A 22,126-nucleotide genomic window follows, 5' to 3' on the forward strand; every position below is an offset into this window, starting at 1 on the left:
TGGATTAAGAGGTGGTACCTATGCACAATGGAATATTACTCAGCCAAAAAAAGGAATGAAATAAACCAACAGGACCTAATTAAAAGCTTTTGTGCAAAGGAAGCCATTTAAAAAAGACAACCCAGAGAATGGGAGAAAAGTCTTTACAAATGATGCAACCAGGATACAACTAGAGATTCTCACACTAAGTCTAGTTAGTCAGAGAGAAAGACAAACGCCATATAAGATCACATTTGGTACCACATGTGGTATTAAAATATGGCACAGATGAACCCATCTACAAAACAGAAAAAGATCAGGCCTGTGGTTGCCGGGGGGGGGGGGGGATGGGATGGACTGGGAGTTTGGGGTTGGTGGATGCAGACGATTCCATTTGGAAGGGATGAGCAATGAGGTCCTGCTGGGCAGCCCGGGGAACTACCCCCAGTCTCTGGGGAGAGAGCATGGCGGAAGGCAGCACAGGAAAAAGCACGTACACGTACGCATGACTGGGTCGCCATGCCCCACCGCAGAAATTGGTACAAACAGCTTAGCAGGTTAAGAACCTGACTGGTATCCACAAGGATGTGGGTTCAATCCCTGGCCTGGCTCAGTGCGCCGAGGATCCGGTGCTGCTGCGAGTTTCTGTGTAGGTCACAGATGCAGCTGAGATCTGGCGATGTGGGCCAGCAGACGCAGCTCTGATGTGACCCCTAAACTGGGAGTTTCCATGTGCTGCAGGCGCAGCCCTAAAAAGAAAACAATTGGCACAACACTGTAAACCGACTATACTTTACACACACACACACACAAACAAAAAACAAAAAACGCATGGCTGTGTAACAAGGATTGGCAAACTGTGGCGGCGGAGCAAGTCTGGGCTGCTGCCTCCTCCATGTGTTCCTATTGGAACATAGCCCTGCCTCGGGCGTCCGAGTACGCCGCGGCCCTCTTGTCCGCAAGGACAGTTGAGGCAGAGACCACGGGGTCTGCCAACTCTAACTGTCCCATTGGCCGTTTGTTGGTCCTTTGCTGTAGAATGCGGCTTGGTCAACATCCACACACAGGCCCCCACTTCTGGGAAGGTTGCACTTGGAGTCTATCTCAAAATAGGTTTAGGAGTTTCCTAGAGGCCTAGTGGTTAAGGGTTTGATGTTGTCACTGCAGCGGCAAGGGTTCGATCCCTGGCCTGGGGACTTCTGCTTGCCGGGGGCATGGCTAAAAAAATTTGAAGTTTAACATTTTAAAATAACCATGCCTCAGTATACTTTAGATTTCTTCTAAAAAACAAACATCTGCCGTAAATATGTGTTCCTGTAAGTTGATTTTATAATATACTTAAGTCCCTTGTCACTTCTAATCCATATGGGTTTTTAATACAACAAGTTTTTTTGAATTAAAATGCACTTTGAATTTTTAAAATCAGGAACACTGAATCAGACAGGAATATATAAATGTTAGGTAGATATCTCAGATTTCAGTATGGAATAAAATATGCACCTTAAATTCTTAAACTTTCCAACTAAATCCCATTGTTCAGGAGAAATAATTCTAAATTAGCCATTTTTAGCAGAGAAAGCACTTTGCAAACGTCTGACCAGTTTGGCCCAGTCTCTGCACAGCCTCCCCCCCACACCCGCTGCCCAGAAGTTTATTACTGTCCTTGAAAGTAGAGAAAAAGACGCCACAAACGGTCCTTGTGGCCGTGGCTTCCCTTTTTTTGCACTCAGACACTGGATTAATAAAGGGTCCTTCCTCTGAGGGCACAGCGACGCCACAATCAGCCGTGGAGAAGTGCCACTGGCAGCAGGGCAGCCTCGCGGCCCCCAAGGTCTGCGTTTCCGCAGCCGCCCCCGCCCCGTCACAGGCCAAGGCGCTTCCGGGACCCTGCACCTTCTCACTCCCGGGAGTGCACCCGACATCATCCAAAGCTCCACTGGGAACCATCTCAGCGTGACACGCATCCCTAACTGCTCTCCTGTACCCTGGGTCACTGGGGAGGGCAGAGCCGCCGAAGAAACAGCTACATTCAAAGAAAAGCCACTGGGCAAGCGAATCCACAGGGCGGGTCTTGGGTCCTGAACACGGGCCACCGCCTGCCTCCGACGAGCCGCCTTGTAAGCTGCGCTCCTGCTCCGGCTTGTGGGGGGAGCACAGAAGCCCAGGACAGGTGAGAATTCGGAAAACGCCAACCATGTGCCTGTTGCTCGGCCCGTATTCAAGTCCCCACCGTGTCTGAGAGCCTAGGTGTGTACACCTCCTCAGAGGGAGGGCTGGAGGCCTCTCACGCCAGAGCACCCTTTAACCCACGTGACCGCCGACTTCCAAACGAGATCACGTAGGACTGTTAAGTCTCAGGTTCGTGAGCAGGGGGAAGAGTCCCATTTCTAGGGCACAGGGTACTTGGTATTTCCGTAAAGATCTATTTCAAAGTCATGTTAAGTATCACCGGTGCCAAAATAGCTCGCGTGTCAGACCTTCTATGACAAAGGGTATTTGTCACACATTTAGGATGCCTAAATTCCCATGCTAGCGCTAAAACAGAGCAGACCACCTATGGCGTTGAAACTATGCCCCTTTCTCACTGGCCACACTGAGCAAGCATCGTTACGGGTCCGCAGGTGCACCGGAAAGTAACCCCCTTTTTGGAGTAAATCTTTGCTCCGATGTGTCTGCATCAGTGACACACCTCGGCCTGCAGACATTAAGAGGAAGACACGGCTACCTAAAAAGAAACTTTCTCACATCCAGGAGCAGTGAACAAAGACCAAATATGTAGAAAACTACACTCTGGGGGGGTATTACCCAAACAGGCTGCTCAGTGCCTCGGGATCGTGATACAAAATTGACGGGTGTTTTATTAAGATTCCAGAGGACAGAACTTAAAATGCCAGGGACGCCGCTTCGGCTTTTTCACTGAGATCTGTACATTAACGTCCACACACGGGGCCCAGAGCAAGAGCCACTTTCCTTCCTGTGTGTGGCCGGAGAAGGTTCTCAACCAGCGTTTGCGAATCAAACCGATGGCTCTCGGGAACACCAGCTCATGCCGAAAAAGGTCAGCAAACACCGTGTGGAGAGTCCCGATGCCTCGTCTCTCCCCAATTCAAGATGCCACCGTACGTTTTCCATTGAAGACAGGACTTCACGAGCCTACGGGCCAATCTCTCGGGTTCCTTGGTGATACTCAAAAGTAAGATCAGGCTTTGCGGGATGGAGCCCCTGACAGCTCCTCCCGGGGGGACGGGCCGGATTTACGTCTTCAGCACGTGTCTATTTCTCGAGGGGCTGAAAGGGACTGGTCTTCAAGAACCTCGCCTGTTCGTGCGGTTCTGCCAAGACGCGGTTTGGTGTTTGCCTCCCGTGTTGCGGATGCTGACATTCTCGGCTGAGGAGTGAAAACCCAGCCGGGCCCTGTGGGGGCTCCTGGGCACACAAGCCCTTCCGTGTCCCCCATTTCTTGTTCTTAGGAACGGGCCTCATTCACCTCCACGGCCTTCCCCGAGTTCCCAGGGGCAGGCTCGGACGGCTGCCGATCAGGGGAGGGAGAACCAGTCAGGCGACAAGAGCACGGCCTTGGGGCGGGATCCCGGTTCCCTCTCAAGGGGTTCACGTAATGCGGGGGGCCTCCTACACACCTAAGAGCAAAGGGAGAGTCCTCGTGCTTCTTTTCGAAACGAATTCTTAAAACTGAACACCCTGGGGCCAACCCTGTGCTTCTCCCTCGCTGGGTGCATCCTAAACACAGTCGCCCGTGACCAAGGACGCGGCGCCCTCGGCAGCCGCCTGTGGGTTCGGTCACCAGCACAGGGTGTGTTTCAGGAACTCGCCGGGTTTCTTCGGATCTCTGACCAGCATGTCCTCTGGGACAATCGGCTGTGTCCCTCTGGGCACAGACACAAGACCAGCATCGTGGTCAAGCCGAGATCTCCTGCCACCAGCTCTGATGCCCAATTCCCCCAAAGAAGGCCCCTCTACCCCAAACCTGCTGTTTTTCTTTTAGACAATACACCTCCCCGCAGTTCTTCCCCGAGGAGGACACATCTTTCCGGCATTAGCCTGCGGTGGCCTCCTTCGCCAGGCAAAGTAATAAAAGCTATTTTTCTTCTTTACCCCAAACTGTCTCTGCATTTCTCTCTGCGCCAGTGGACAGAGGCCGAGTTTCGGTGATGGGAGCGCACAGGGACGGGGGCTGGGCAGGAGCACAACTTGGATGGAGCCGGTCTGCAAAGCGGCCCCAGGCACGCAAGGCAGGGAGACCTAAGAGCGGGCAGACACTCCAGACGGGCAGGGGCGGGGGGCGGGGGGGCCTGCACGGGAGGCAGCCCGACAGGAGATTTCCACACCTGCCCATCCAGGAGGATCCCCCTCCCTGAGGCCTTCCCGGGGTTCACTCACCTGCTCTGTCCAGGTGGCCTTAGCACACTCCCTCAAGGCTGCGTGCTTCCAGGGCTCCTGACCGGGTCCAGCTCAGAGTCCAGTCTCCCGCCCTCAGGCTGTCAGGACTCGATCATCCCTCACAGGTGCCTCCTCCAAGGACCCAGGGCCGTCGAGGGGCCCATCTGTCTGGCAGCTCTGCGGCTGCACCGAGCGGGACACAGGGTGACGACCCAGGCGTGGGCAGGAGCAGGCAGGCTGAACCCCAGGTCCTCAGGGGCTACTGTGTCCGCCGAATGCCCCTCGGGCCAAACCACCAAGGCCAGAGGCTGGGGGCTTCCTCGGGGCATCACTGCCACGTGACTTCATGAACCCAAGCCCACTCGCCAGGTACCTGAATCCTGCTCGGACAACAGCACAGGTGTCTCCCTGGGAGGCAGTACTGTCACTGAAACTTGGCCTCTGTCCTCCAGTGCCGGACAGAAATGCAGAGTCAGTTTTGAGCAAAGGAGGAAAACCAGCTTTTACTGCTGAAGGAGGCGCAGCAGGCTAATGCCTTAAAGACGGTGCCCTTGGGAGGACAGGAGATGCTCTTCCTGCGGAAACGGGGCCGCGGGGAAGGTTCAGGGTAGGAGCCAGCTGGCCTTCTTCAGAGCGGCTGTTTAGTGGCCCTGGGACGACGGGTCCCGGTGGGCCTCCTTTCTGGAATGGTAAGGCTTCATCAGGTAGCCAACATCTTCCACCTATTGGGGGTTTTAGGTCTGCAGAAGAGCTCAAAGGTATGACGTGTATCCCTTGAGGAGCCAGGACCCTGCCCAAGGTGGCACCGTTGTGTCTCTTGACCGCTCCTCCCCGGGCGCTGCATCCCCTCCCTTCCCTGAGCAGCACCTGCCCCTTGGAGCTCAGGGAAGGCCGCAGAGGATGCAGCTTGTTCTCGACACACAGGAAATGGGGGACACAGGCTTTTGCGCCCAGGAGCCCCACGGGCCCTGCTGTTTGCTTCCCTCTTCTGACACCCTTCACCCTCGAGAACAGGTGATGGACAAGCGGGTGAGCATGCGTCTTGGACGGAGACGTTAAGCTCGGCAGAGGAACTCGGCTTTCGCGGAGCTGGTTTTAGGTCTATGCTCCCGTTTTGCCCCAAGTCTTTGCATGGGGAGCAGGGCAACAACCCCCTACTTCCTGCTGAAATGGGGCACAGTCCTGCCTCATTTTGGGGAATGGACACCGAATTAGAAATATTCCTGAGTCCCGAGTCCTGGCTCCTAGTCTTGTATGACTGAGATCTCGATGCCTGGACTGTTCTGGAGTGACAACCGAACGTTGACAGAATCTCACTCCCTGGGGAGTCCAGGAGACGTGGCCCCAAACTCATCTGGACGGGCACTGCGGAGAGACCTGGAGTCCGGTGTCCACCTTCATCTAAGCGGGTTTTTAACGTCCGATGTGGTACTGACATATACCTAAAGCGAGCTAGTGGCCATCACGCATCGTTTTTCTGCTGATGTCTGATCCAAAGTGATTTCATTGTTTAAATAGTTACAAGAGGAGACCTTGAAACCATAGGCTGCAGCTACCAGCAGACATCGCTGTAGGAATGCCTTGGTGGCAACACACGTCCGACACAGCGCAGAAAGCGCGAGTTCCCAGCAACACAAGGAGCCGTCTGAAACCACGATCCTAATGCCGCCTAGCATTAGTCTGCACGTCTGAACCACGGTTACTCCATGTTTATCTGTAAAACTATTTTCCTTAATGGCCAAGGCAGATATCACTGTCAAGGGTTTTAGTGCTTTTCTAGCTATGAGGGATGCAAGAACTGGGCTCATAAAATCTTCTGAGGACCTGGCTCTGTGGGTTGTCCCAGAGCAGAGGCCTCCCTGCTGATCTCCACCCGGAGCTCTTTTCAAGGGGTGTTAAGTGCCAGCAGCTGCGGCGGCTCACGATTTATCCATGCAGAGGCAGACGGCAAGCGCTCCTCTCCAGCTCACAGGGCTCCCGACGCGACCACTTTGGGAGGCATTTCATCCCACGGTGCCAGGATGCTCATTCCCAGGTCTGGCAACGCTCTCATTGACAGGCCCTTGATGTGCTTTCACTGGACTGGGCCTTATCGCAACAGCCGAAAGTCTCTGGACCACCGTCTTTCTAGTCTGTCGTGGTCCAGGACAATAATTCCCTTGTCACATCTTCTCATAGCTAGAGTTACACTACGGCAATCACTGACCTGGCAAAGAACTACGTATTTGATCAGCTGCTTCCAGTCACTTCATTTTTTGGAGGCTCAGCTACACATGTGGCAAAACAACAAACAGCCTTATAAAAAAAGGTAGAATATAGCTAACAACAGAGTATACAACATACACCAAGAGCTTCCCACGCCAAGCCAGTTTTCAGAGATGTCAAGCCCAGGGAGCAGACCAAGCAGCACAGGATCTCGGGATTCCGTCTATGCCCAGAGCCTGGTGTTAGAGGCACAGAAATTCATCCCGGCCTTGCGGGACGTGCCCTTCTAACAAACCAGCTACGGTTTTTGGTTGAGACTTAGCTGCTCGTTTCTAAGTTTGAGTGACCCTAAAAGAAATTCTTATCTGTGGTCAGGGTCACAGCAGGTTTTATTAATTGGCCAGGTGAGATAATCCTGCCTAGCAATAAAGTTCCTAAGGGCTATTTGGTCAGAGCCTTGGGAAGGAGAAATGCACCAAGCTAACCTGGAAGTACTAGACACAGATAACTGGCCACAAACCCAACGATTGTTCTTTTTTTTGGGGGGGGGTCTTTTTAGGGCTACACCCATGGCACATGGAAGTTCCCAGGCTAGGGGGTGAGTCAGAGCTGTACCTGCCGGCCTACACCACAGCCACATGGGAGTCGAGCCGGGTCTGCAACCTACACACAGCTCAGGGCAATGCTGGATCCTTAACCTCACGGATACTAGTCAGGTTCGTTAACCACTGAGCCATGATGGCAACTCCTGGACTGATTTTTTTTAAATTAACATAGGATCCTGCTCCTGATGGAAAAACATTTGATTCACACACAGAAGTTCAGGAAAACAAATCATCTCACGAGTCAGGTTCAGGGCGAGGGGTCTGCATCCTCTCATCCTGGTGCAGTTTCACTCCATGTGAGCCTTGCTTTAAGATGACGCTGATGCAGGAGTCCTCTCTACAGACCAGTGCAGTGCAGGGGTCCAGTTCAGCACTGTGGTCTGAATATCAGGAACTCACGTTTCAAAGAGTCCGTTCCATAAATTTTCTCTTAAGAGGAAGCATTTTTGCAAAGCCATCCCAGTAAAGCCATTAACTGCCTATACTGACCAGACTCAAGAGACATTTACGACCTGATTACAATGCAACTGACAAACTTGGTTCCTGTTGTGACATCACACGGACTAATCCAAGGAGGCTTATCACTCATTTGATAAATTAACTAGGAAAATACACGGGAGAGCCTTACCTCCTCCCCTTCCACCACTCCTGAGACACCTTGGGGCCTCTGAAGCATCCCAAAGTCAGCTGAAGTGGGAAAAAAAAGAAAAAACAAAAAACAGAAGGAAACTTTGATAGGAAGTTCCTTAAACATATATTTTTTAAACATTTAAAAATTACAGGTCACCGTGGATAATACTTTTCCCAAGTGACGAGAGACCTCAAAGGCAAAAACAAATCACTTAAAGGCAAAGAGCGTCACATGAGCTGTTGTCACGAGCACGCAAGACGGTCTTCGAGCAGAGGACGGCCACGTTCAAGTTTTGCCCCAGCTCGCTGTTCAAGTTCAGTTAAAATCCTGAACTTAGTCCGGAGCGTCCACTTCCCTCAGACCTTCCGTCTGTCCTGTTTGTCCCGTTTCTTCATCCCAAACAAGCCACCAGACAGAATTCCTTCTCCTTAAGAAACGCAATTCCATTCCACGTTCCTTCTTTACCGAAGGCGCGCATCCTCCTTTTCTAAAGCCACCGTAGACTTGCTGCTACAACTCGGCAAAGTGTCCATCAAGCCGAGGGGCCCCTTGGGGCTGGTTTCCCGTGAGTCGATCCCAGAAGAGCCCTTGGTTCGTAGCTACGAGAGGACCAGCTGGCTCCCCAGGGAACTGCCTGATGGAATTTCAGAGGTGCTTCCCATATTGGCTTTGTTCCCCCCCTTGCATGCACAACTGGGGCCTAGGCCAGCACGCCCAACAGCCGAGCGGAAATCAGACTGACCGCCTAGTTCCACTCAAAAGCTTTCCCACGGTACCATCACATGGAATTAAATGCACGCAAAAACAAAGCAAAAACACCACGATAAAGCCCTGGACCTGAGTCCAAGTGATGCCTTTACAAACAGACTTGCCAGCAAGAGCCTAGAATTGTCACAGGAACCAGAACCCAGGGGCCTCAAAGTGTGCGCCAGGCGACTTACCCAGACGCTGACAGAGATGTCCCGACATCCCCAGACTCTGCTTTTCTTCTCCCTCAAATGATTTCTCCGAGCAGGAGGTTCGGGTTGGTGTGGGCTGGGTGACGGCCTTGCCTCTCTCCTGTTACCTGCTCCCACCCCAGAGATGGCAGGGCGGGTATGATCAGGGCATGGCTCTAGGGGGGACCCCTGGCGACCTGGCCTCTGGAAGCCTCCTCCAACCCTCCACTCTCCCAAAGGAGAGAAACCCCAGAGCAACCATCAAGCCGAGGTGCCCCACAGGGTCAGCCGCCCACGAGGCCAGGCCGGACAAGCCCCCAAAATTCACCACCGAACCCAGCTACTAGTACCAGATTAATGTGGAAACGGTTCCGAGCTAAGGAGAAAAAAAAATTGCTTTCATTTCTTTGCCAGGCAAGGGCAGCCACAATGGGCTAATGCCCCAAAGGCTGTGCCACCCTTTAGGAGAGACTAGGAAGTCGTTCTATAGTTTGGGAGTAGAAAAAGGACCACAGATCTGGGTGGATGCCGGCTTGCAGTCTTCTCCAGAGCTGGGGCTGGGTGGCCCCGGGACTGGTTCCGGGGGTCCTCCTCTCTGGTTTCCATTTGCTGGGGGTTACAGTTCGGCAGAAGAACTCAAAGCTGCTGTTCTGTGTCTTCCTAGAGGAGGAACCAGGACCTGCCCCAGGCTGCGCTACTGTCTCCCGACGGCTCCCCCTGCTCTCCACATCCTCTCCCTGCCCTGACGAGCGACTGTCTGAACCTGCCCTTTGGAGCCTGGGGAAGGCCTTGGAGGCCGAGACCTAGTCCATAAAAAGTAAGAAACGGGGGATGCAGAAAGGCTTGTGTGCCCAGGAGCCCACAGGGCCCTGCCTGGTTTCACGGTCCGTGCTTAGTGAAGACGGGCGTTGCTGGCCGAATTCAGCGAGGGCTTCTGTGTGGGCTGTGACAGACCAACAGAGGGGACCGAGCCCGTACCAGAGGGAAACACCATGCCTGCCTGGCCGTGAGAAGGGGGAGGCTGGCGCTGCAGGAGCCTGACCTGGTGGTCCGAACACCACACACTGGCCCGAGGCCGTGCTGGCGGCAGATGCTTGATGGACGGGATGGGATGGGCCAGACCAGAGAGTTCCTCAGGATTCGATGGCAGCGTCTGGGCCTCAAGATTGCTGTGGGCTTTTAACCAAGAGGACCCCGCAAGGCCTTCCCAGAGCAGACTCCCACTCATGCTCTCCAGCTGCCTTTTTTAGGGATACAAAACTTCAGAGAACCAATTCAATCAGAAGTGAGAAAATAAAGGAAAACATTCAAGCAAGACAATGATGGTTTAGCCATTCAACAAAGGCAAGGGCCTTCAGTTCTTCCGCAAGGGCCACAGATAATACCCTGTCCCTGGAGCTGCGCTGCAGGCGCTGAAGCCCCACCATGGGGGCGAAGTCAACTGTGTGCTGCCCGCAAGCTCGGAGACCCCGGAGCGGTGGGAACCAGCAGGTGGATGATGCTGACGCCCGACGACCTCACCACCCGCCAATCAGGAAACGCCCAGGAGCTGACCACGCCCCGCTCCCTGAACCAGCAGGAGTCCTCGCCAGCCCCTCCAAGGTGAGGGAGGAGGGGGACTGTCCTTGAGTCACTAGCCAGCTGTGTCCCCCTCTTTGCCTGGACATTAAAGCTACTTTTTCTGTTCCCTGTTTCTCCTTGGCATCGGTGTACAGAGACTGTGATTTTGCCCGCAGGTTGGCAGATCAGCCTCTTCCTCGAAGGGGTTCCAGCAACGTCTGCGGATGGTCCTGCAGCGGAGGTGAAAGGAAAGCAGGAGAGGGTGGGTCCAGGCCAAGCAACTAGGTCTGTTCCCTGGGGACAGACGACCGCAAGATGAAAGCCGTGTCCTCGGATGCAATCAGATAGCATCCGCTTCTCGCTCCGGAGGTCCAGGGGCGCTCAGGGATGGCGCACGCGCAGAAAGGTTACCCAGGGGTCGGAAGGGAGGGCCCCAGACCACAGCACTGCCCCCCACCCCACCGCGGCGCCCCCGAGCCCTCGGGCTAGAATCCACCCGAGGGCAGGCCTGAGTCAGGCCACAGCCAGGCAAGCCAGACGACACGGGCCGCAGGAGTGATTTAAAGCGCACCTCGCTCCCCCCAACCCCCGACCGGCACCCCAGCCGGCCTCTGCCGCCCCCGTCTTTCCTAACAAACCTGCCTGGCCCCCTCCACGCCCGTCTTCTCTCTTCCTCTCCGTCCAAAGGCCTTTTGTCAGTCTCTCTGCCAAATCTTTCTCCAAAGGGACAGAGTTCTGGGGACCGACCCGCTAGGAGGTTCAGCTTCAGGGCTCCCCTGACAGCCACTGAGCGCAAGAGGACCGGCCACCACGGCCGCGTTAAGGGCCTGCCTCTCTGGGCGGAGGACAGGGTCGGTCTGGGGCTCCCCCGGACACGCGGGCGGTGCCGCCAGCCTCTGGGAGGGGCTGGCCTCCTCGCAGGGGGGCAGGTTGACTTACCTGTGCTTGGAGGCGGCCCAGGAACCTCCTGAGAGCACTCCAGCCAGAGCACCAGGAACCGTCCATGAGAAAAGAAACACGGCCACGATGAACGCCCTGACAAGCTTATTATACTTCAATTGACAGGAATTTAGTTATGTCTGTGACATATTTTAGTCATTAGAGTTACGACAGACCTCTATCAGGACAGTGTTCTTTAGAAATGTCATAAAATGACAGCCGGATGTTAGTTTAGCATCACTCGTGCTGAATTACAGGGGAGGGCAGTGTAGCATCGAATAAGCCGCATCACCTTGGCAGCTCCTACTGCAAGGAGAGAGGACATGTCTTATGTTTCAAGAGCCCGCCAGAAGAATCCCAACTTAAGTTCAAGGTCTAAAAACCTTGGCGTTCCCGCTGTGGGGATCGGCAGCGTCTCTGCAGCGCTGGGAGGCAGGTTCAATCCCTGGTCTGGCACGGTGGGCTAAGGATCCAGCATTGCCACAGCTGCGGTGTAGGTCACAGCTGCAGCTCAGATCTGGTTCCTGGCCTGGCAACTCCATATGCTGTGGGCCAGCCAAAAACAGCCTTCATTTTGCATGATTGGAGGGTGGGGGGGGAGTTTGCCAAAAATATCAGGTTTCCAAATAATTACATAGGATCATAGGTCTCCATGAAACAAGCTACTCCTTCAACCTAAGTGACAAAGACTTCACGGCAAATATAAAAATGGATGTAATTATAAAAAATAGCTCTTTTAATAAGGACGACTCAGTTTCCTTGAGTATTCAAAGATCTGATACAGACAATATGCAGCAGGGGAAATTATTTTGATAAGACAGAATCTTTGTTTTATGGGCAGTTTACTTAAACAGTAAGGCTTTCACAACCTTGGAGAACAGACCAATAGTCCAAGAAATCCGCATTTGGCAAGTTAAAAGTTTTGGTTTTACCTATGTGCCTTCTGGATATTAAAGATTTTTCTTGAAACTGACTAGAGGTCTTTCACAATTTTGACAATTCATCCAGAATAGAAAATTATACGCATTTATCCATAAAGAGACAGTCATCCCACAGCTTTTGTTCCAAAATTTTAGTCATCCGTCAGGTGCAATGCCGTAAACCTCATCTAGCGTCTGTTCTGAAGGGACAGACGCAGGCGTCCCCGGCAGTGTCCCCGTACCTTCGGGAGGGTTTACTTTTCAAAGACGCATGACTTACATCTTCAAGGCCAAGGGAATGCACATGGCTTCCCAGGAGTTTTGGGGTAGATTCTCTATTAGAAAATTTTCTAATTAAAACTTCAAATTTATAATTAAATTTTTATAACTAGAATTCTAGAACAGGGGCTAAACAGCACGGGGCATGGTTTCCACTCACTGTCAAGCACCACACTGTCCTGCATCTCACGCCTTCCCCTGGATCCTGCTCCTTACTGCCCTAAATCCGGCTTCGCCCCCAAGCTCAGATCTTCCTCCTGCCGCCTGTGCCCTCTGAGCTCCGCAGGCGGCCAGCTTAAGCCTCCAACCCCCCATTTCCCTTGGTCCTGGGGGAACCAGCGTCCAGGTCTGTGTAGTGTCCTGCTCCCCAACCCGCGCCTGCGGAGCGAGCCGTCACCCTCCCGCTGCGCCGCCTCCAGACCTGGGCAGTTAATTCACATGAAACACACATGCTGGCTGAAAATTGATGGGGGAAGAGTAAATGAAAGGCATTGATGCTGCCGCCCCCAAACCAGGCTCCCCTCCCTGCAGGCGTCCAGCCAACAGACCCAACCAGCCCGAGATCCATGGAGGGTTGTTACCTGCAGCAAGTTAGGGGTACCCTGGGAACCTGGCCCAAAGCGGTTTCTGGGAGAAACAGCAGAACTGGGCACGTTTCAGGATGGGGGACGTGTACGTTCAGGACGGGGCCTGCAGCACAGAACGGGGACGGGGTGGACAGGGTCCAGGCCTCAGTTGATTGGGATAAGCAGGGTCCACACCCTTCGTCCCCCACCCCCCAGTGGGGGGGGGGGTCTCAGGGGCGCAGATCCCAAAGACACATTGTCACCTGTATCCCTGGAGGCCCCGGGATTCTGCCGCATCCCTGCACTGTGTCTGCCTGCCTTTTCCCAGCTCCTGCCTGCCTCTGTTCCCTTCAGAGAATTCCTGAGACCTGTTCCAGGACAAGCACTGCAGCCCGGCTTAGAGCACAAAATGCCTTGGGCCCAGCGGGTTCTCTTATGTCCAGAGCACCCCGCCCGGCTCTCTTTCCCCAGGGACCCCGACAGTGCAGCCTTCACGTGTACCGAACGTTTAAAAACCTTTCCACTGAATTTTAAGAGACGGTTTTTTAAATCACGGCATATACAATGTTGGACGATTCTCAAAAATCGGAGGTTATCTTTATAATTTCATGTAAGGTAAAACTGAAATATCAAATCTAAAGTCCCTTCTAAGTTTAAAAGAATCAAACCAGCACATTAAGTGGCTAAGACATTGTCCTGTTCCCCACGAGTTGTGTGCTTGGATCGACTTGAATGCTCAGTTCCTTCTCTCCACCGGCGGCCTCGGACGGAGGCAGCAAACGTGTTGACTGGTCTCTGCGAAGGTTCAGCGTTACTAAGAGTCCAAAGTGAACTGAGGTACATTAAAAACCTGAAGAGCTCATTTCAACAGAAACTGACTGGCATCGGTCAGCCCCAAACTGAGTGGGCAGGAGGCCCTGCGGTCGGTTGGGGCCGGGGACTTGGAGAAAGGGCGCAAAAATGAAGCAAGACCATTATTGATCACCTGGAGCCTACAGCCTCGGGATGGGCCGTCCTCGGTGTTTGATTTGATAACCTCTAGCCTTCCTTTCCTGCCTGACGTAGCTGCCTCGGGGTCACAGCCATTTCATCTAACAGCGTCCTTATGAGGACGTAATGTTTTTTCTATAAAAAGCCTCCCTTTTGGCTTATGACATTGTCTAGGATCAGAGTATTAGCTTTTCTAAACAACAGAAGGTTGGCCAGAAACAAAATCCCATGCTTTTTCAATTGCACTACTGTTGATTACTGATCATTAGCTTCGGTGCCAACTGTGTTAAGAAGCCAGGCGGACAGGAGTTCCCGGTGTGGTCAGCCGCAATGAAACCGACTAGTATTCACCCCGGTGCGGACTGGATCCCTGGCCTCACTCAGTGGGTTAAGGATCTGGCGGTGCCGCGAGCAGGGGCTTAGGTCACAGACTCGGCTTGGATCTGGCGTTGCTGTGGTAGAGCAGCGCCTGCAGCTCTGACTCAGCTCCTCGCCTGGGAGCTTCCATACGCTGTGGGCACGGCCCTGAACGAAAAAGAAAAGCTAAGAGAACAGATACAAATCCTCCTGTTACAGGGGTGACATCGAAAGTCAGGGTAGCAGCAGTGACCAAAGCTCACAGTCAACGAGTCCTTGCCACGTGCCACGCTGGCCCACTTAAAGAGAACCACCTTACACAAAAAAAAAAAAAAAAAAAAAATGAGAGAACCTTGAGAAACGTGAAACTTGCAAAGTCACATAATCTAAACACGCCCAAGTAAAAAAAAAAAAATAGGTATTTCCTAAAGATTCACATGGTAATTCAATCTTAATCTTCCCACAAAACAAAATTTCGTGCCAAAACTTCACACAGGACTGAAATCTGATAACCGGTTACTATAGAAATTCTATCAATACCAACGTGATTGCTTTAGACGCAGACGGACGTGAAGCCTTCTTAATAGTTATCCTTTAAACAAACACAGTCTAGACTGGAAGGTTATGATCTGGACTCCTTAGGTTAATGTCAGCTGCGCTGCAATGACCTTTCTCTACCGATTGGACTAGTTCTCGGTTTCTGGAGTCTGATTCCAGCCTGGTGGCTGCAGCAGACGCCCGTGTTGGAGGCTTAGGAATGACCCACATTTATTTCTCACAGTTCTGGAGGCTGGACGTCTGGGATCAAGGCGTCCAGGTCAGGGTCTGTAGGACCGCTGCCTGGGTCGTAGCAGGCATCCTCTCAGTGGGTCCTCAGGGGACAGAAAGGGTGCGGGAGCCCCCCCCCCCATAAAGGCACTAATTCCCATCCGACTCCAAGGCCCCAGCTCCCAGCACCATCATCTTTGGGGGTAAGAACTCAACACACACACATCAGAGGGCATAGGGTCAGCAAAGCTTTTCCCCTCTTCCCTCTGGGGTCTTTAGCAGGTGCATCAAATAGGCATTAGACAGATGAGCAGGAGAGAAAGACCTTCCACACCCACGGGAGCCCAGGAAAAGTGACACTCGGGGGGGGGGTCAGGCGACTGAGGCTTCTCTCCCACCCCGAGCCAAGGAGGAGGGGTAGGGCTGCGGGGGTCCAAAGATGCCAATGACAACTCAGAAGCACAGGTGTTTGATACACAAGTGTTGTCCCCGTTTGCCCGGTCAGGCAGGCGCGTCCCACGGATAACAGGGAACCGAGTATCTTAAGTTCCAAAGAACAAAGACAACCTGAAGTGAAGGAAATAATTTCGACAAAACAAGAGCTGAGGAAAATCCTCCACAACCCTGTCAGGAACAGACCGACAGTCCAAGGAAACTGCCCTTTTAGCAGGTGAAGTCTGTTTATGTAAGGACACCATTGATCAAGCTTATCTTTAGAATCACTAACACTCTCATTCGATTTTAGCTGTGGCTTAAACAAAGAAAAACCTCTCTCCGTCCCCAAAGCTTTCTGGATCCATTTAGTTCATCCTCTATTTTTCTCTCATCCTGGAGGAAAAGCCATTATACCACCCATTTCCTAAAACAGCTCCATAACACACATTAGCCAAAAATACAACCTATGTTCCCTGCATGCACAGTCGATTCCCTTATTTCTAGGGGTTTCAATCATATGTGTGTGTGTGTATGTATATAAGAATTCTTAACGCTGATAAACCTTAATTCCTAGTGAAAACTAGGTTGGCGACACTCAACTGTTGCACGCCAGCATTCTGGAGGTTGGCAAATACCTACAGTTCGTAACTTCCAGAAGCATATGCTTACGTAGGACAGTTTTAATGGGGCCTAAGATATGTCTACTGACAGATCCAAGTCATCTTACCAAAAATAAGCCTATGTGTAGGAATGTTTAATTTAGAAATGATCTAGTCAATGAATTTCCATCATTAAACTGAGGAAACATTTAAAGATGTAAGTTGCCAAAGAATTTTCTCTAAGTAGATTTACCATAAAACACGTATTAGTAAAATGTTCATTTGTAAACTTGTACCCAGCTTACATCTATTTAATTCTACTTAGATTAGTCAGGAAATTTCATGAGGTATTCAGCTATCATTCAAGTTATTTTCTTCACTGAAATTTTGTAAAAAGAAAATAACATAAGCTTAGTTGACTAATAAAACCAGGTAGAATAAGCGCTGTGAGTACTGTATTTAGCCTTGATAACTCTGAAGACCTGTCTTTTAAAATTAAACCTATCAAGCTAGACTTTACCAAATATGTTACCTAGATCATGAGAACTCAAAGCATTTAGGTTATTTTCTATTTGAGAATTTAGGAATAGTTATATAGCACTTTGCGTTACGTCAATGAAGTACAGCTATTTACCAGTTTTTTTTTTAATCTTTTTACCATTTCTTGGGCTGCTCCCACAGCATATGGAGTTTCCCAGGCTAGGAGCTGAATCGGAGCCATAGTCACTGGCCTACACCAGAGCCACAGCAATGCAGGATCCGAGCCGCGTCTGCAACCTACACCCACAGCTCACGGCCATGCCAGATCCTTAACCCACTGAGCAAGGGCAGGGACCGAACCCGCAACCTCATGGTTCCTAGTCAGATTCATTAACCACTGAGCCATGACAGGAACTCCTATTTACCAATTTTTTGCACGACCATTTGAACATAGAAAAATCACATGCATGAAACAAACACATCTATAGATATAAAAACGCAGACAGGTACAAGCAGAGACTAGCTTCTGTCACAAAATTTTAGCTGTGAATTGGGTATGTCAGCACAAAACCAGGATTGTTTTAGGGCCGCACCTGCAGCATATGGAGGTTCCCAGGCTAGGGGTCGAATTGGAGCTGTAGCCGCCAGCCTACACCACAGCCACAGCAATGCGGGACCCGAGCCGGTCTTTGACCTACACCACAGCTCATGGCAACACTGGATCCTTAACTCCCTGAGCAAGGCCAGGGATTGAACCCTTGTCCTCATGCATACTAGTCAGATCCATTTCCACTGAGCCACAACGGGAACTCCAAAACTCACTAGTTTAGCAGTAAAGGATTGTAAATCGCTTCTTACTCATGTTTGTGAAGCAGACGGAAGAGGACCAACCCTAACTCTTCTTCACAGGTTCTGAGCCAGACCTTCAGCTGCACTGGGCTCAGAAGGGGGCTTCTGGGCAGCCCGCATCATAAAGTCTCTTCCTCTTTGGTCTTGGGGGCATGTGGGCAGTTTCTCACCTTCGGAGGTGTTTATATTTTTGGACATGGTAAGATTTACTTCAAGGAAGAGAAAAAAATGAAAGTGGAATTCTGGAATATATCAGAAGTCCAAGGAAGTTACCAATGAAAAATGTTCCTTTTTAAGAGCTGGACAGTCCTGATTCCAGACCCTCATCTTTCACAACATACAGAAGCGCTCAGACCAACAGGGAGGAGGGTCTGGGGAGTGGGAGGCAGATGGACTGTGCAGTCTTTCCAGAGCCGCGTGTCCGGATGGGCATTTGTGAGCTCAGGACAGGTGCGTTTACCTCCTTAAGGAACGGGGTTGCAAGCCTGATGTCGAAACATCAATCCACCCACCCAACTGCATCATTTTCAACCGCTCTGTATCAGGGAGAAGATTCCTAAGCAAGAAGGAAAGCAAGTTCCATGTTCTAGAGCTTCTGGGTTCCGCGTGATGGGCCTTTGAAAGGTCCGCACAAAGCATTTAACAGAGGCCTTCAAATGTCCTCCCCTCTGGGTGCAATTCAATCTTCGCTCAGTTGCCTCGATCAGCCCCCAGCGGGCCCAGTTCCTCCTCATTCACAGGAGGACCTGCGAGAAATTCTTGTCCTCTCTCCTTTGCAAGAGTTATTTCCGGGGCCCTGCGGGCTGGTCTGTTAACAGTGTAACTGGGGGGAGAACAGCCTCAGCGGCTAATCCTGGGAGCATGGCTGGGAGGTCCAGGATCTTCACCTCTCCCCGAAGTTGGGGGGAGGGGGGAGCTTGGGGAAGTGGAGACAGAAGGGCTGAACAACGTACAAGACCCGAGGACAGGGGGCAGGACACCCCTGCAGCCCAAAGCCCGAGCAGACCCGGGAAGCAGGAAGTTAAGGGAGCAACCACACGACCCCGGCGCTGCTGCTGCTCCTTCCGCCAAATCCATTCCTGGATCTCAGCATCTCCACGAGCCACCTGTGCTGACGGCACCGCAGGCCCAAGTGCTCTCTGGAGGAAAAGGAGTTAAATTGGCAGCTGAGTGTTTAAGGAACTTCTCTGGGGAATGCAGAGGCCTTTGGGGAGCTTAGGGGGTTTTCCGAGAAGCTCGGGCGAAATTTAAGCCTCTATGTCAGAGGCAGCAAAAACCAAAGTGCACGAGCCTGAGCTGTTCTTGTTGTTAAGGGGCCTACGGCAGGCGCTCAGGTTCTCTGCGAACTTTTTTAACTGGGTCTTTCCGTGGCTTCCAGCACCACAACTGCTTAGGATAAGGGTGCTCTAGTTTTTCTTCAAATGTAAGGTTTTCCAGTCAAAGGACCCACCATCCGGCCCCTGAGAAGCAGCATCCAGCGGTGGTCCTGACTGCGACTCATCCATGGACGCCCAGGTGCCCAGGAGCAGGCCTGCTCCAGAGCCAGGATGTTCACCCCAGGGTGAGCCTCAGCCAGCTCTCGTCAGTGATGCTGAGAACAGCCAGATGCCCCCGGTCACCCGGCCACTAACCTGTAACACCGGGCAGGTGCTACTCGAAGGGGACTTCAATTCTGACAAAACGAGGGTTATGACAAAAGTCTCTCATGGCCCGGGGCTCCGAGTGACAAGCTCCCGTGTGAGCCGGCACAGCTGCTTCGTGTCCGGGAAGCCCAGTCAACAGCCACCAAATGCAGGCTGGGACCTGCACTGTCAGCTGGTGGAACCAGAGGACTCACTGGTCACCGAGCCAAACTCCCAGGACGCAGAACTCGTGACAGCAAAACCTCCGGTGGCTTTTCCACGAGGGCCCACAGGTGAGTGTGCACACCAGACGCCAGTGTGGACAGAACCGTGTCTCAGAGCTTGCGGGTGAGCACGCAGATGGGACCTCGGCCTGCGTCCTCCCCTGTGGTCTCCCCACTGTGGACAGAGGCCAGAACCGAGGGAGATGACGTGTCGGGGAGGAGGGGTCACAGAAACCGGGCTGTGCCTGGCAGAACCTCCCAGAGACACCACCCCCAAGGCCCGACCCAGCGCCTCTCCGATGCTCTCAGTCCAGGGAAAGACCGCTCTTCCGCCCACCGGCCCCGCAGGCGGAGGCCGGGGAGGCCGAGGACCTGAGAACTTCCCGCCTCGCAAGGTCTCCGGAGGCTTCGGGACCCCCATGAGCGGGGCGCCCCTCGCAGGCCACCAGAGCTGCCCCTTCCTCCTCCCGGGTCGTTCGACACGGACCCGAGACAGGTCCACACCAGAGGCCCCATCCGAACTGCGGCCTGTGTGCCACCCGAGCCGACAGGAAGGCGGCAGGCGTCCGGGGCTTCAGAGGGGAGGGAGACGGTTCAGGAGCCGAGGATGTCGGTCAAGAAATGTTTGCCCCGTCACGCAGGTGCCTTTCTGGCACGGAGGTTCTCCCGCGACGGCTCTGCCTCGGGGTACAGAGCCGCACCCCCAGTCTCTCAGGCAGTTACGGCAAAGGTGAAGAACCGCGTCGGCGGGGTCTCCACTGCCTTCAGCTCAGAAGAATCCCAGCACCAACGTGGCACACTTCGGGTGGAAGACTCTGCCCTCCGTGGGGGCACCTTCAGGCCACAGCATCCCGCCCACAGAAACCACAGCAGTGTCAGCCCGCCCGCCCCCAGTGCCATCACATCAGGACTCAAGACCGAAACTGGGGGGCAGGCACACTGGTCTAGAGCAATTCAGACAGCCTGCTGACCCCCAGAGCCGGGCTGAGGGCCCACCGCACAAACGGCAACCGTGACAAAACACGCCACTCGCTTGCTGGGAGAGCGTCCTCGCATGTTTACCGAGGCCCAAGCACTGTCCTCGGAAGGCTTTAACTCAGTGAGGCGGAGACTTGGTCACCTGAAACGTGACCAACAACAAAGTAACTCATTTTGGATCTCACGGTGGGTGATGCCTGCATCCAGGAGGAATTCATCAACGGGCACGGGCACCGTGCTGCGGGCATCTCGGTGGAGGGGGGTGCTCAAAGGTGTGATCTACGCTGTGAATTGCAGCAGAAAGCAGCTCAGCCTCAGAGGACAACGGCACCCGCCAGTCGCCTCCAGGGAGGACAGCTGTGCCGAGTTCAGACGTGCTTTGTGGGGTCAGACCTGGTCTCAAATCCGGGCTCCCTCACGGGGAGCGTTTCACAGCCCCCCGCTCTGACGACTTCCGTCTAACGGTGATATCACTGTCTCCATTAGTTCCGACCCACGGGAGAACCTGGGCACGGCGCTGGCGGGTGGAGGCCATTCTAAGGGGTTGGTCCCGGGCTCAGGGATCCAGACCTTGGGCCGACGTGGGTCCCCTTCCGGTCTGCCCTGGACCGCCTGCGTGGTGGGGAACGTGCGCTCACATCCCAGTTCCAGCCTCAAGTACCCTCATTTATAAACCTGCAGAGACCATGAAGCCTACAGCACAGAATCACGATGAGAACTGTGTGTTAATATTTGAGAAGCCCCGAGAATAGTGTCTGGGGCATGTGATAAGCAGTTTCAAGTCCCGGTCCAGGTTGTGTTATAATTTGAAGGAATCCATCTGGAAAGAAGATTTAGAGTGAGGAGTTCCCACCACGCCACAATGGGATCAGTGCCAGGACACAGCTTCAATCCCTGGCCCAGCAGAGCTGTGTAGGTCCCGACTGTAGCTTGGATCCGATCCCTGGCCTGGGAATTCCATATGCTGTGGGGGTGGCCAAAAAGGAAAAATACTCAAAGATTGGAAATTTTTGGCATTCCTGTTGCGGCTCAGCAGGTTAAGACCTAGTATCCATAAGGATGTGGGTTTGATCCCTGGCCTCACTCAGCCGGTTAAAGACCTGGTGTTGCCTCGGCTGTGGCGTAGGCTGGCAGCTGCGGCTCTGATTTGACCCCTGGCCTGGGAACTTCCATATACTGCAGGAGCGCCCACCCCCCAAATAAAAAGACTCGAGGTGTCTAGCTCTTACAGGATGTCAGCATCTATACAAAGGGCAGAGAACTTACACTCTCATCCCAACTTGCAGGCCAGTCAGGGCGAGAACACATGCGGGAGGAGCAGGGACTGGTACGAAGGGCGGCGGGCGGGGTGACAGGGCGAATTCAACTACGCTCTCAAAGCTGAAAAGCCTACACAGCAGGTGAATGAGCCTCGGGGCGAGTAAACGCAAGTCGGACGCTAAAGGCTGCAGACCTGCTAGAACGCGCAGGGGACAGTCCCCTGCGCTCTAAGTGCCGAGCATCCCATTCATTACAAGACTGAGAAACAGGCCAGGACACAAATGAGCCCACGCCTCTGCAGTGATCCAAAACAGAGTAAAGCTATACGCAAATGTACTCCGTAGCATGTCAGCAGTGGACATTCCAGTTGAATAAAGTCAGAATTTATGATATGCTTTTAAGATCGAAATCTAGAAAGGGATTTAAGTTCTCATAAAATCTGACGAAAGGAAAACTGTATGAAAGAATGCTGGATGAAATAAACAGAATCCAGAATCAGTCCGAGCACATGCAGAGGCTTTAACATTGACCAGCGAGATGGAAA

At 52.9% G+C, this 22,126-nt stretch overlaps 1 protein-coding gene across 6 annotated transcripts in view; it reads right to left on the reverse strand.

The window, feature by feature from the left end:
* The window catches only part of LOC106505220 (uncharacterized), a 71,246-nt gene that overhangs the window by 14,767 nt on the left and 34,353 nt on the right, over window positions 1-22,126 (reverse strand). The window contains exons 5-7 of one of the 6 annotated variants that reach the window (XM_084980617.1): window positions 9,799-10,016; window positions 8,760-8,884; window positions 7,816-7,874 (exon numbers count right to left, since the gene is read on the reverse strand). The exons of 3 other annotated variants lie outside the window; for them this stretch is intronic. The gene's annotated coding sequence lies outside the window, so the exon portion shown is untranslated. Of the gene's footprint in view, window positions 1-7,815; window positions 7,875-8,759; window positions 8,885-9,798; window positions 10,017-17,226; window positions 21,143-22,126 lie in introns of those variants that run through there. 2 more of the 6 variants (XM_084980620.1, XM_084980624.1) reach the window with 2 other exon arrangements.

This window comes from Sus scrofa, chromosome 10 (genome assembly GCF_054392235.1).
Source record: "Sus scrofa isolate SSC_HxYL_T2T_F1_AM1 chromosome 10, Sscrofa_HxYL_maternal_Yorkshire_Landrace_v2.0, whole genome shotgun sequence".
NCBI lineage: Eukaryota > Metazoa > Chordata > Mammalia > Artiodactyla > Suidae > Sus > Sus scrofa.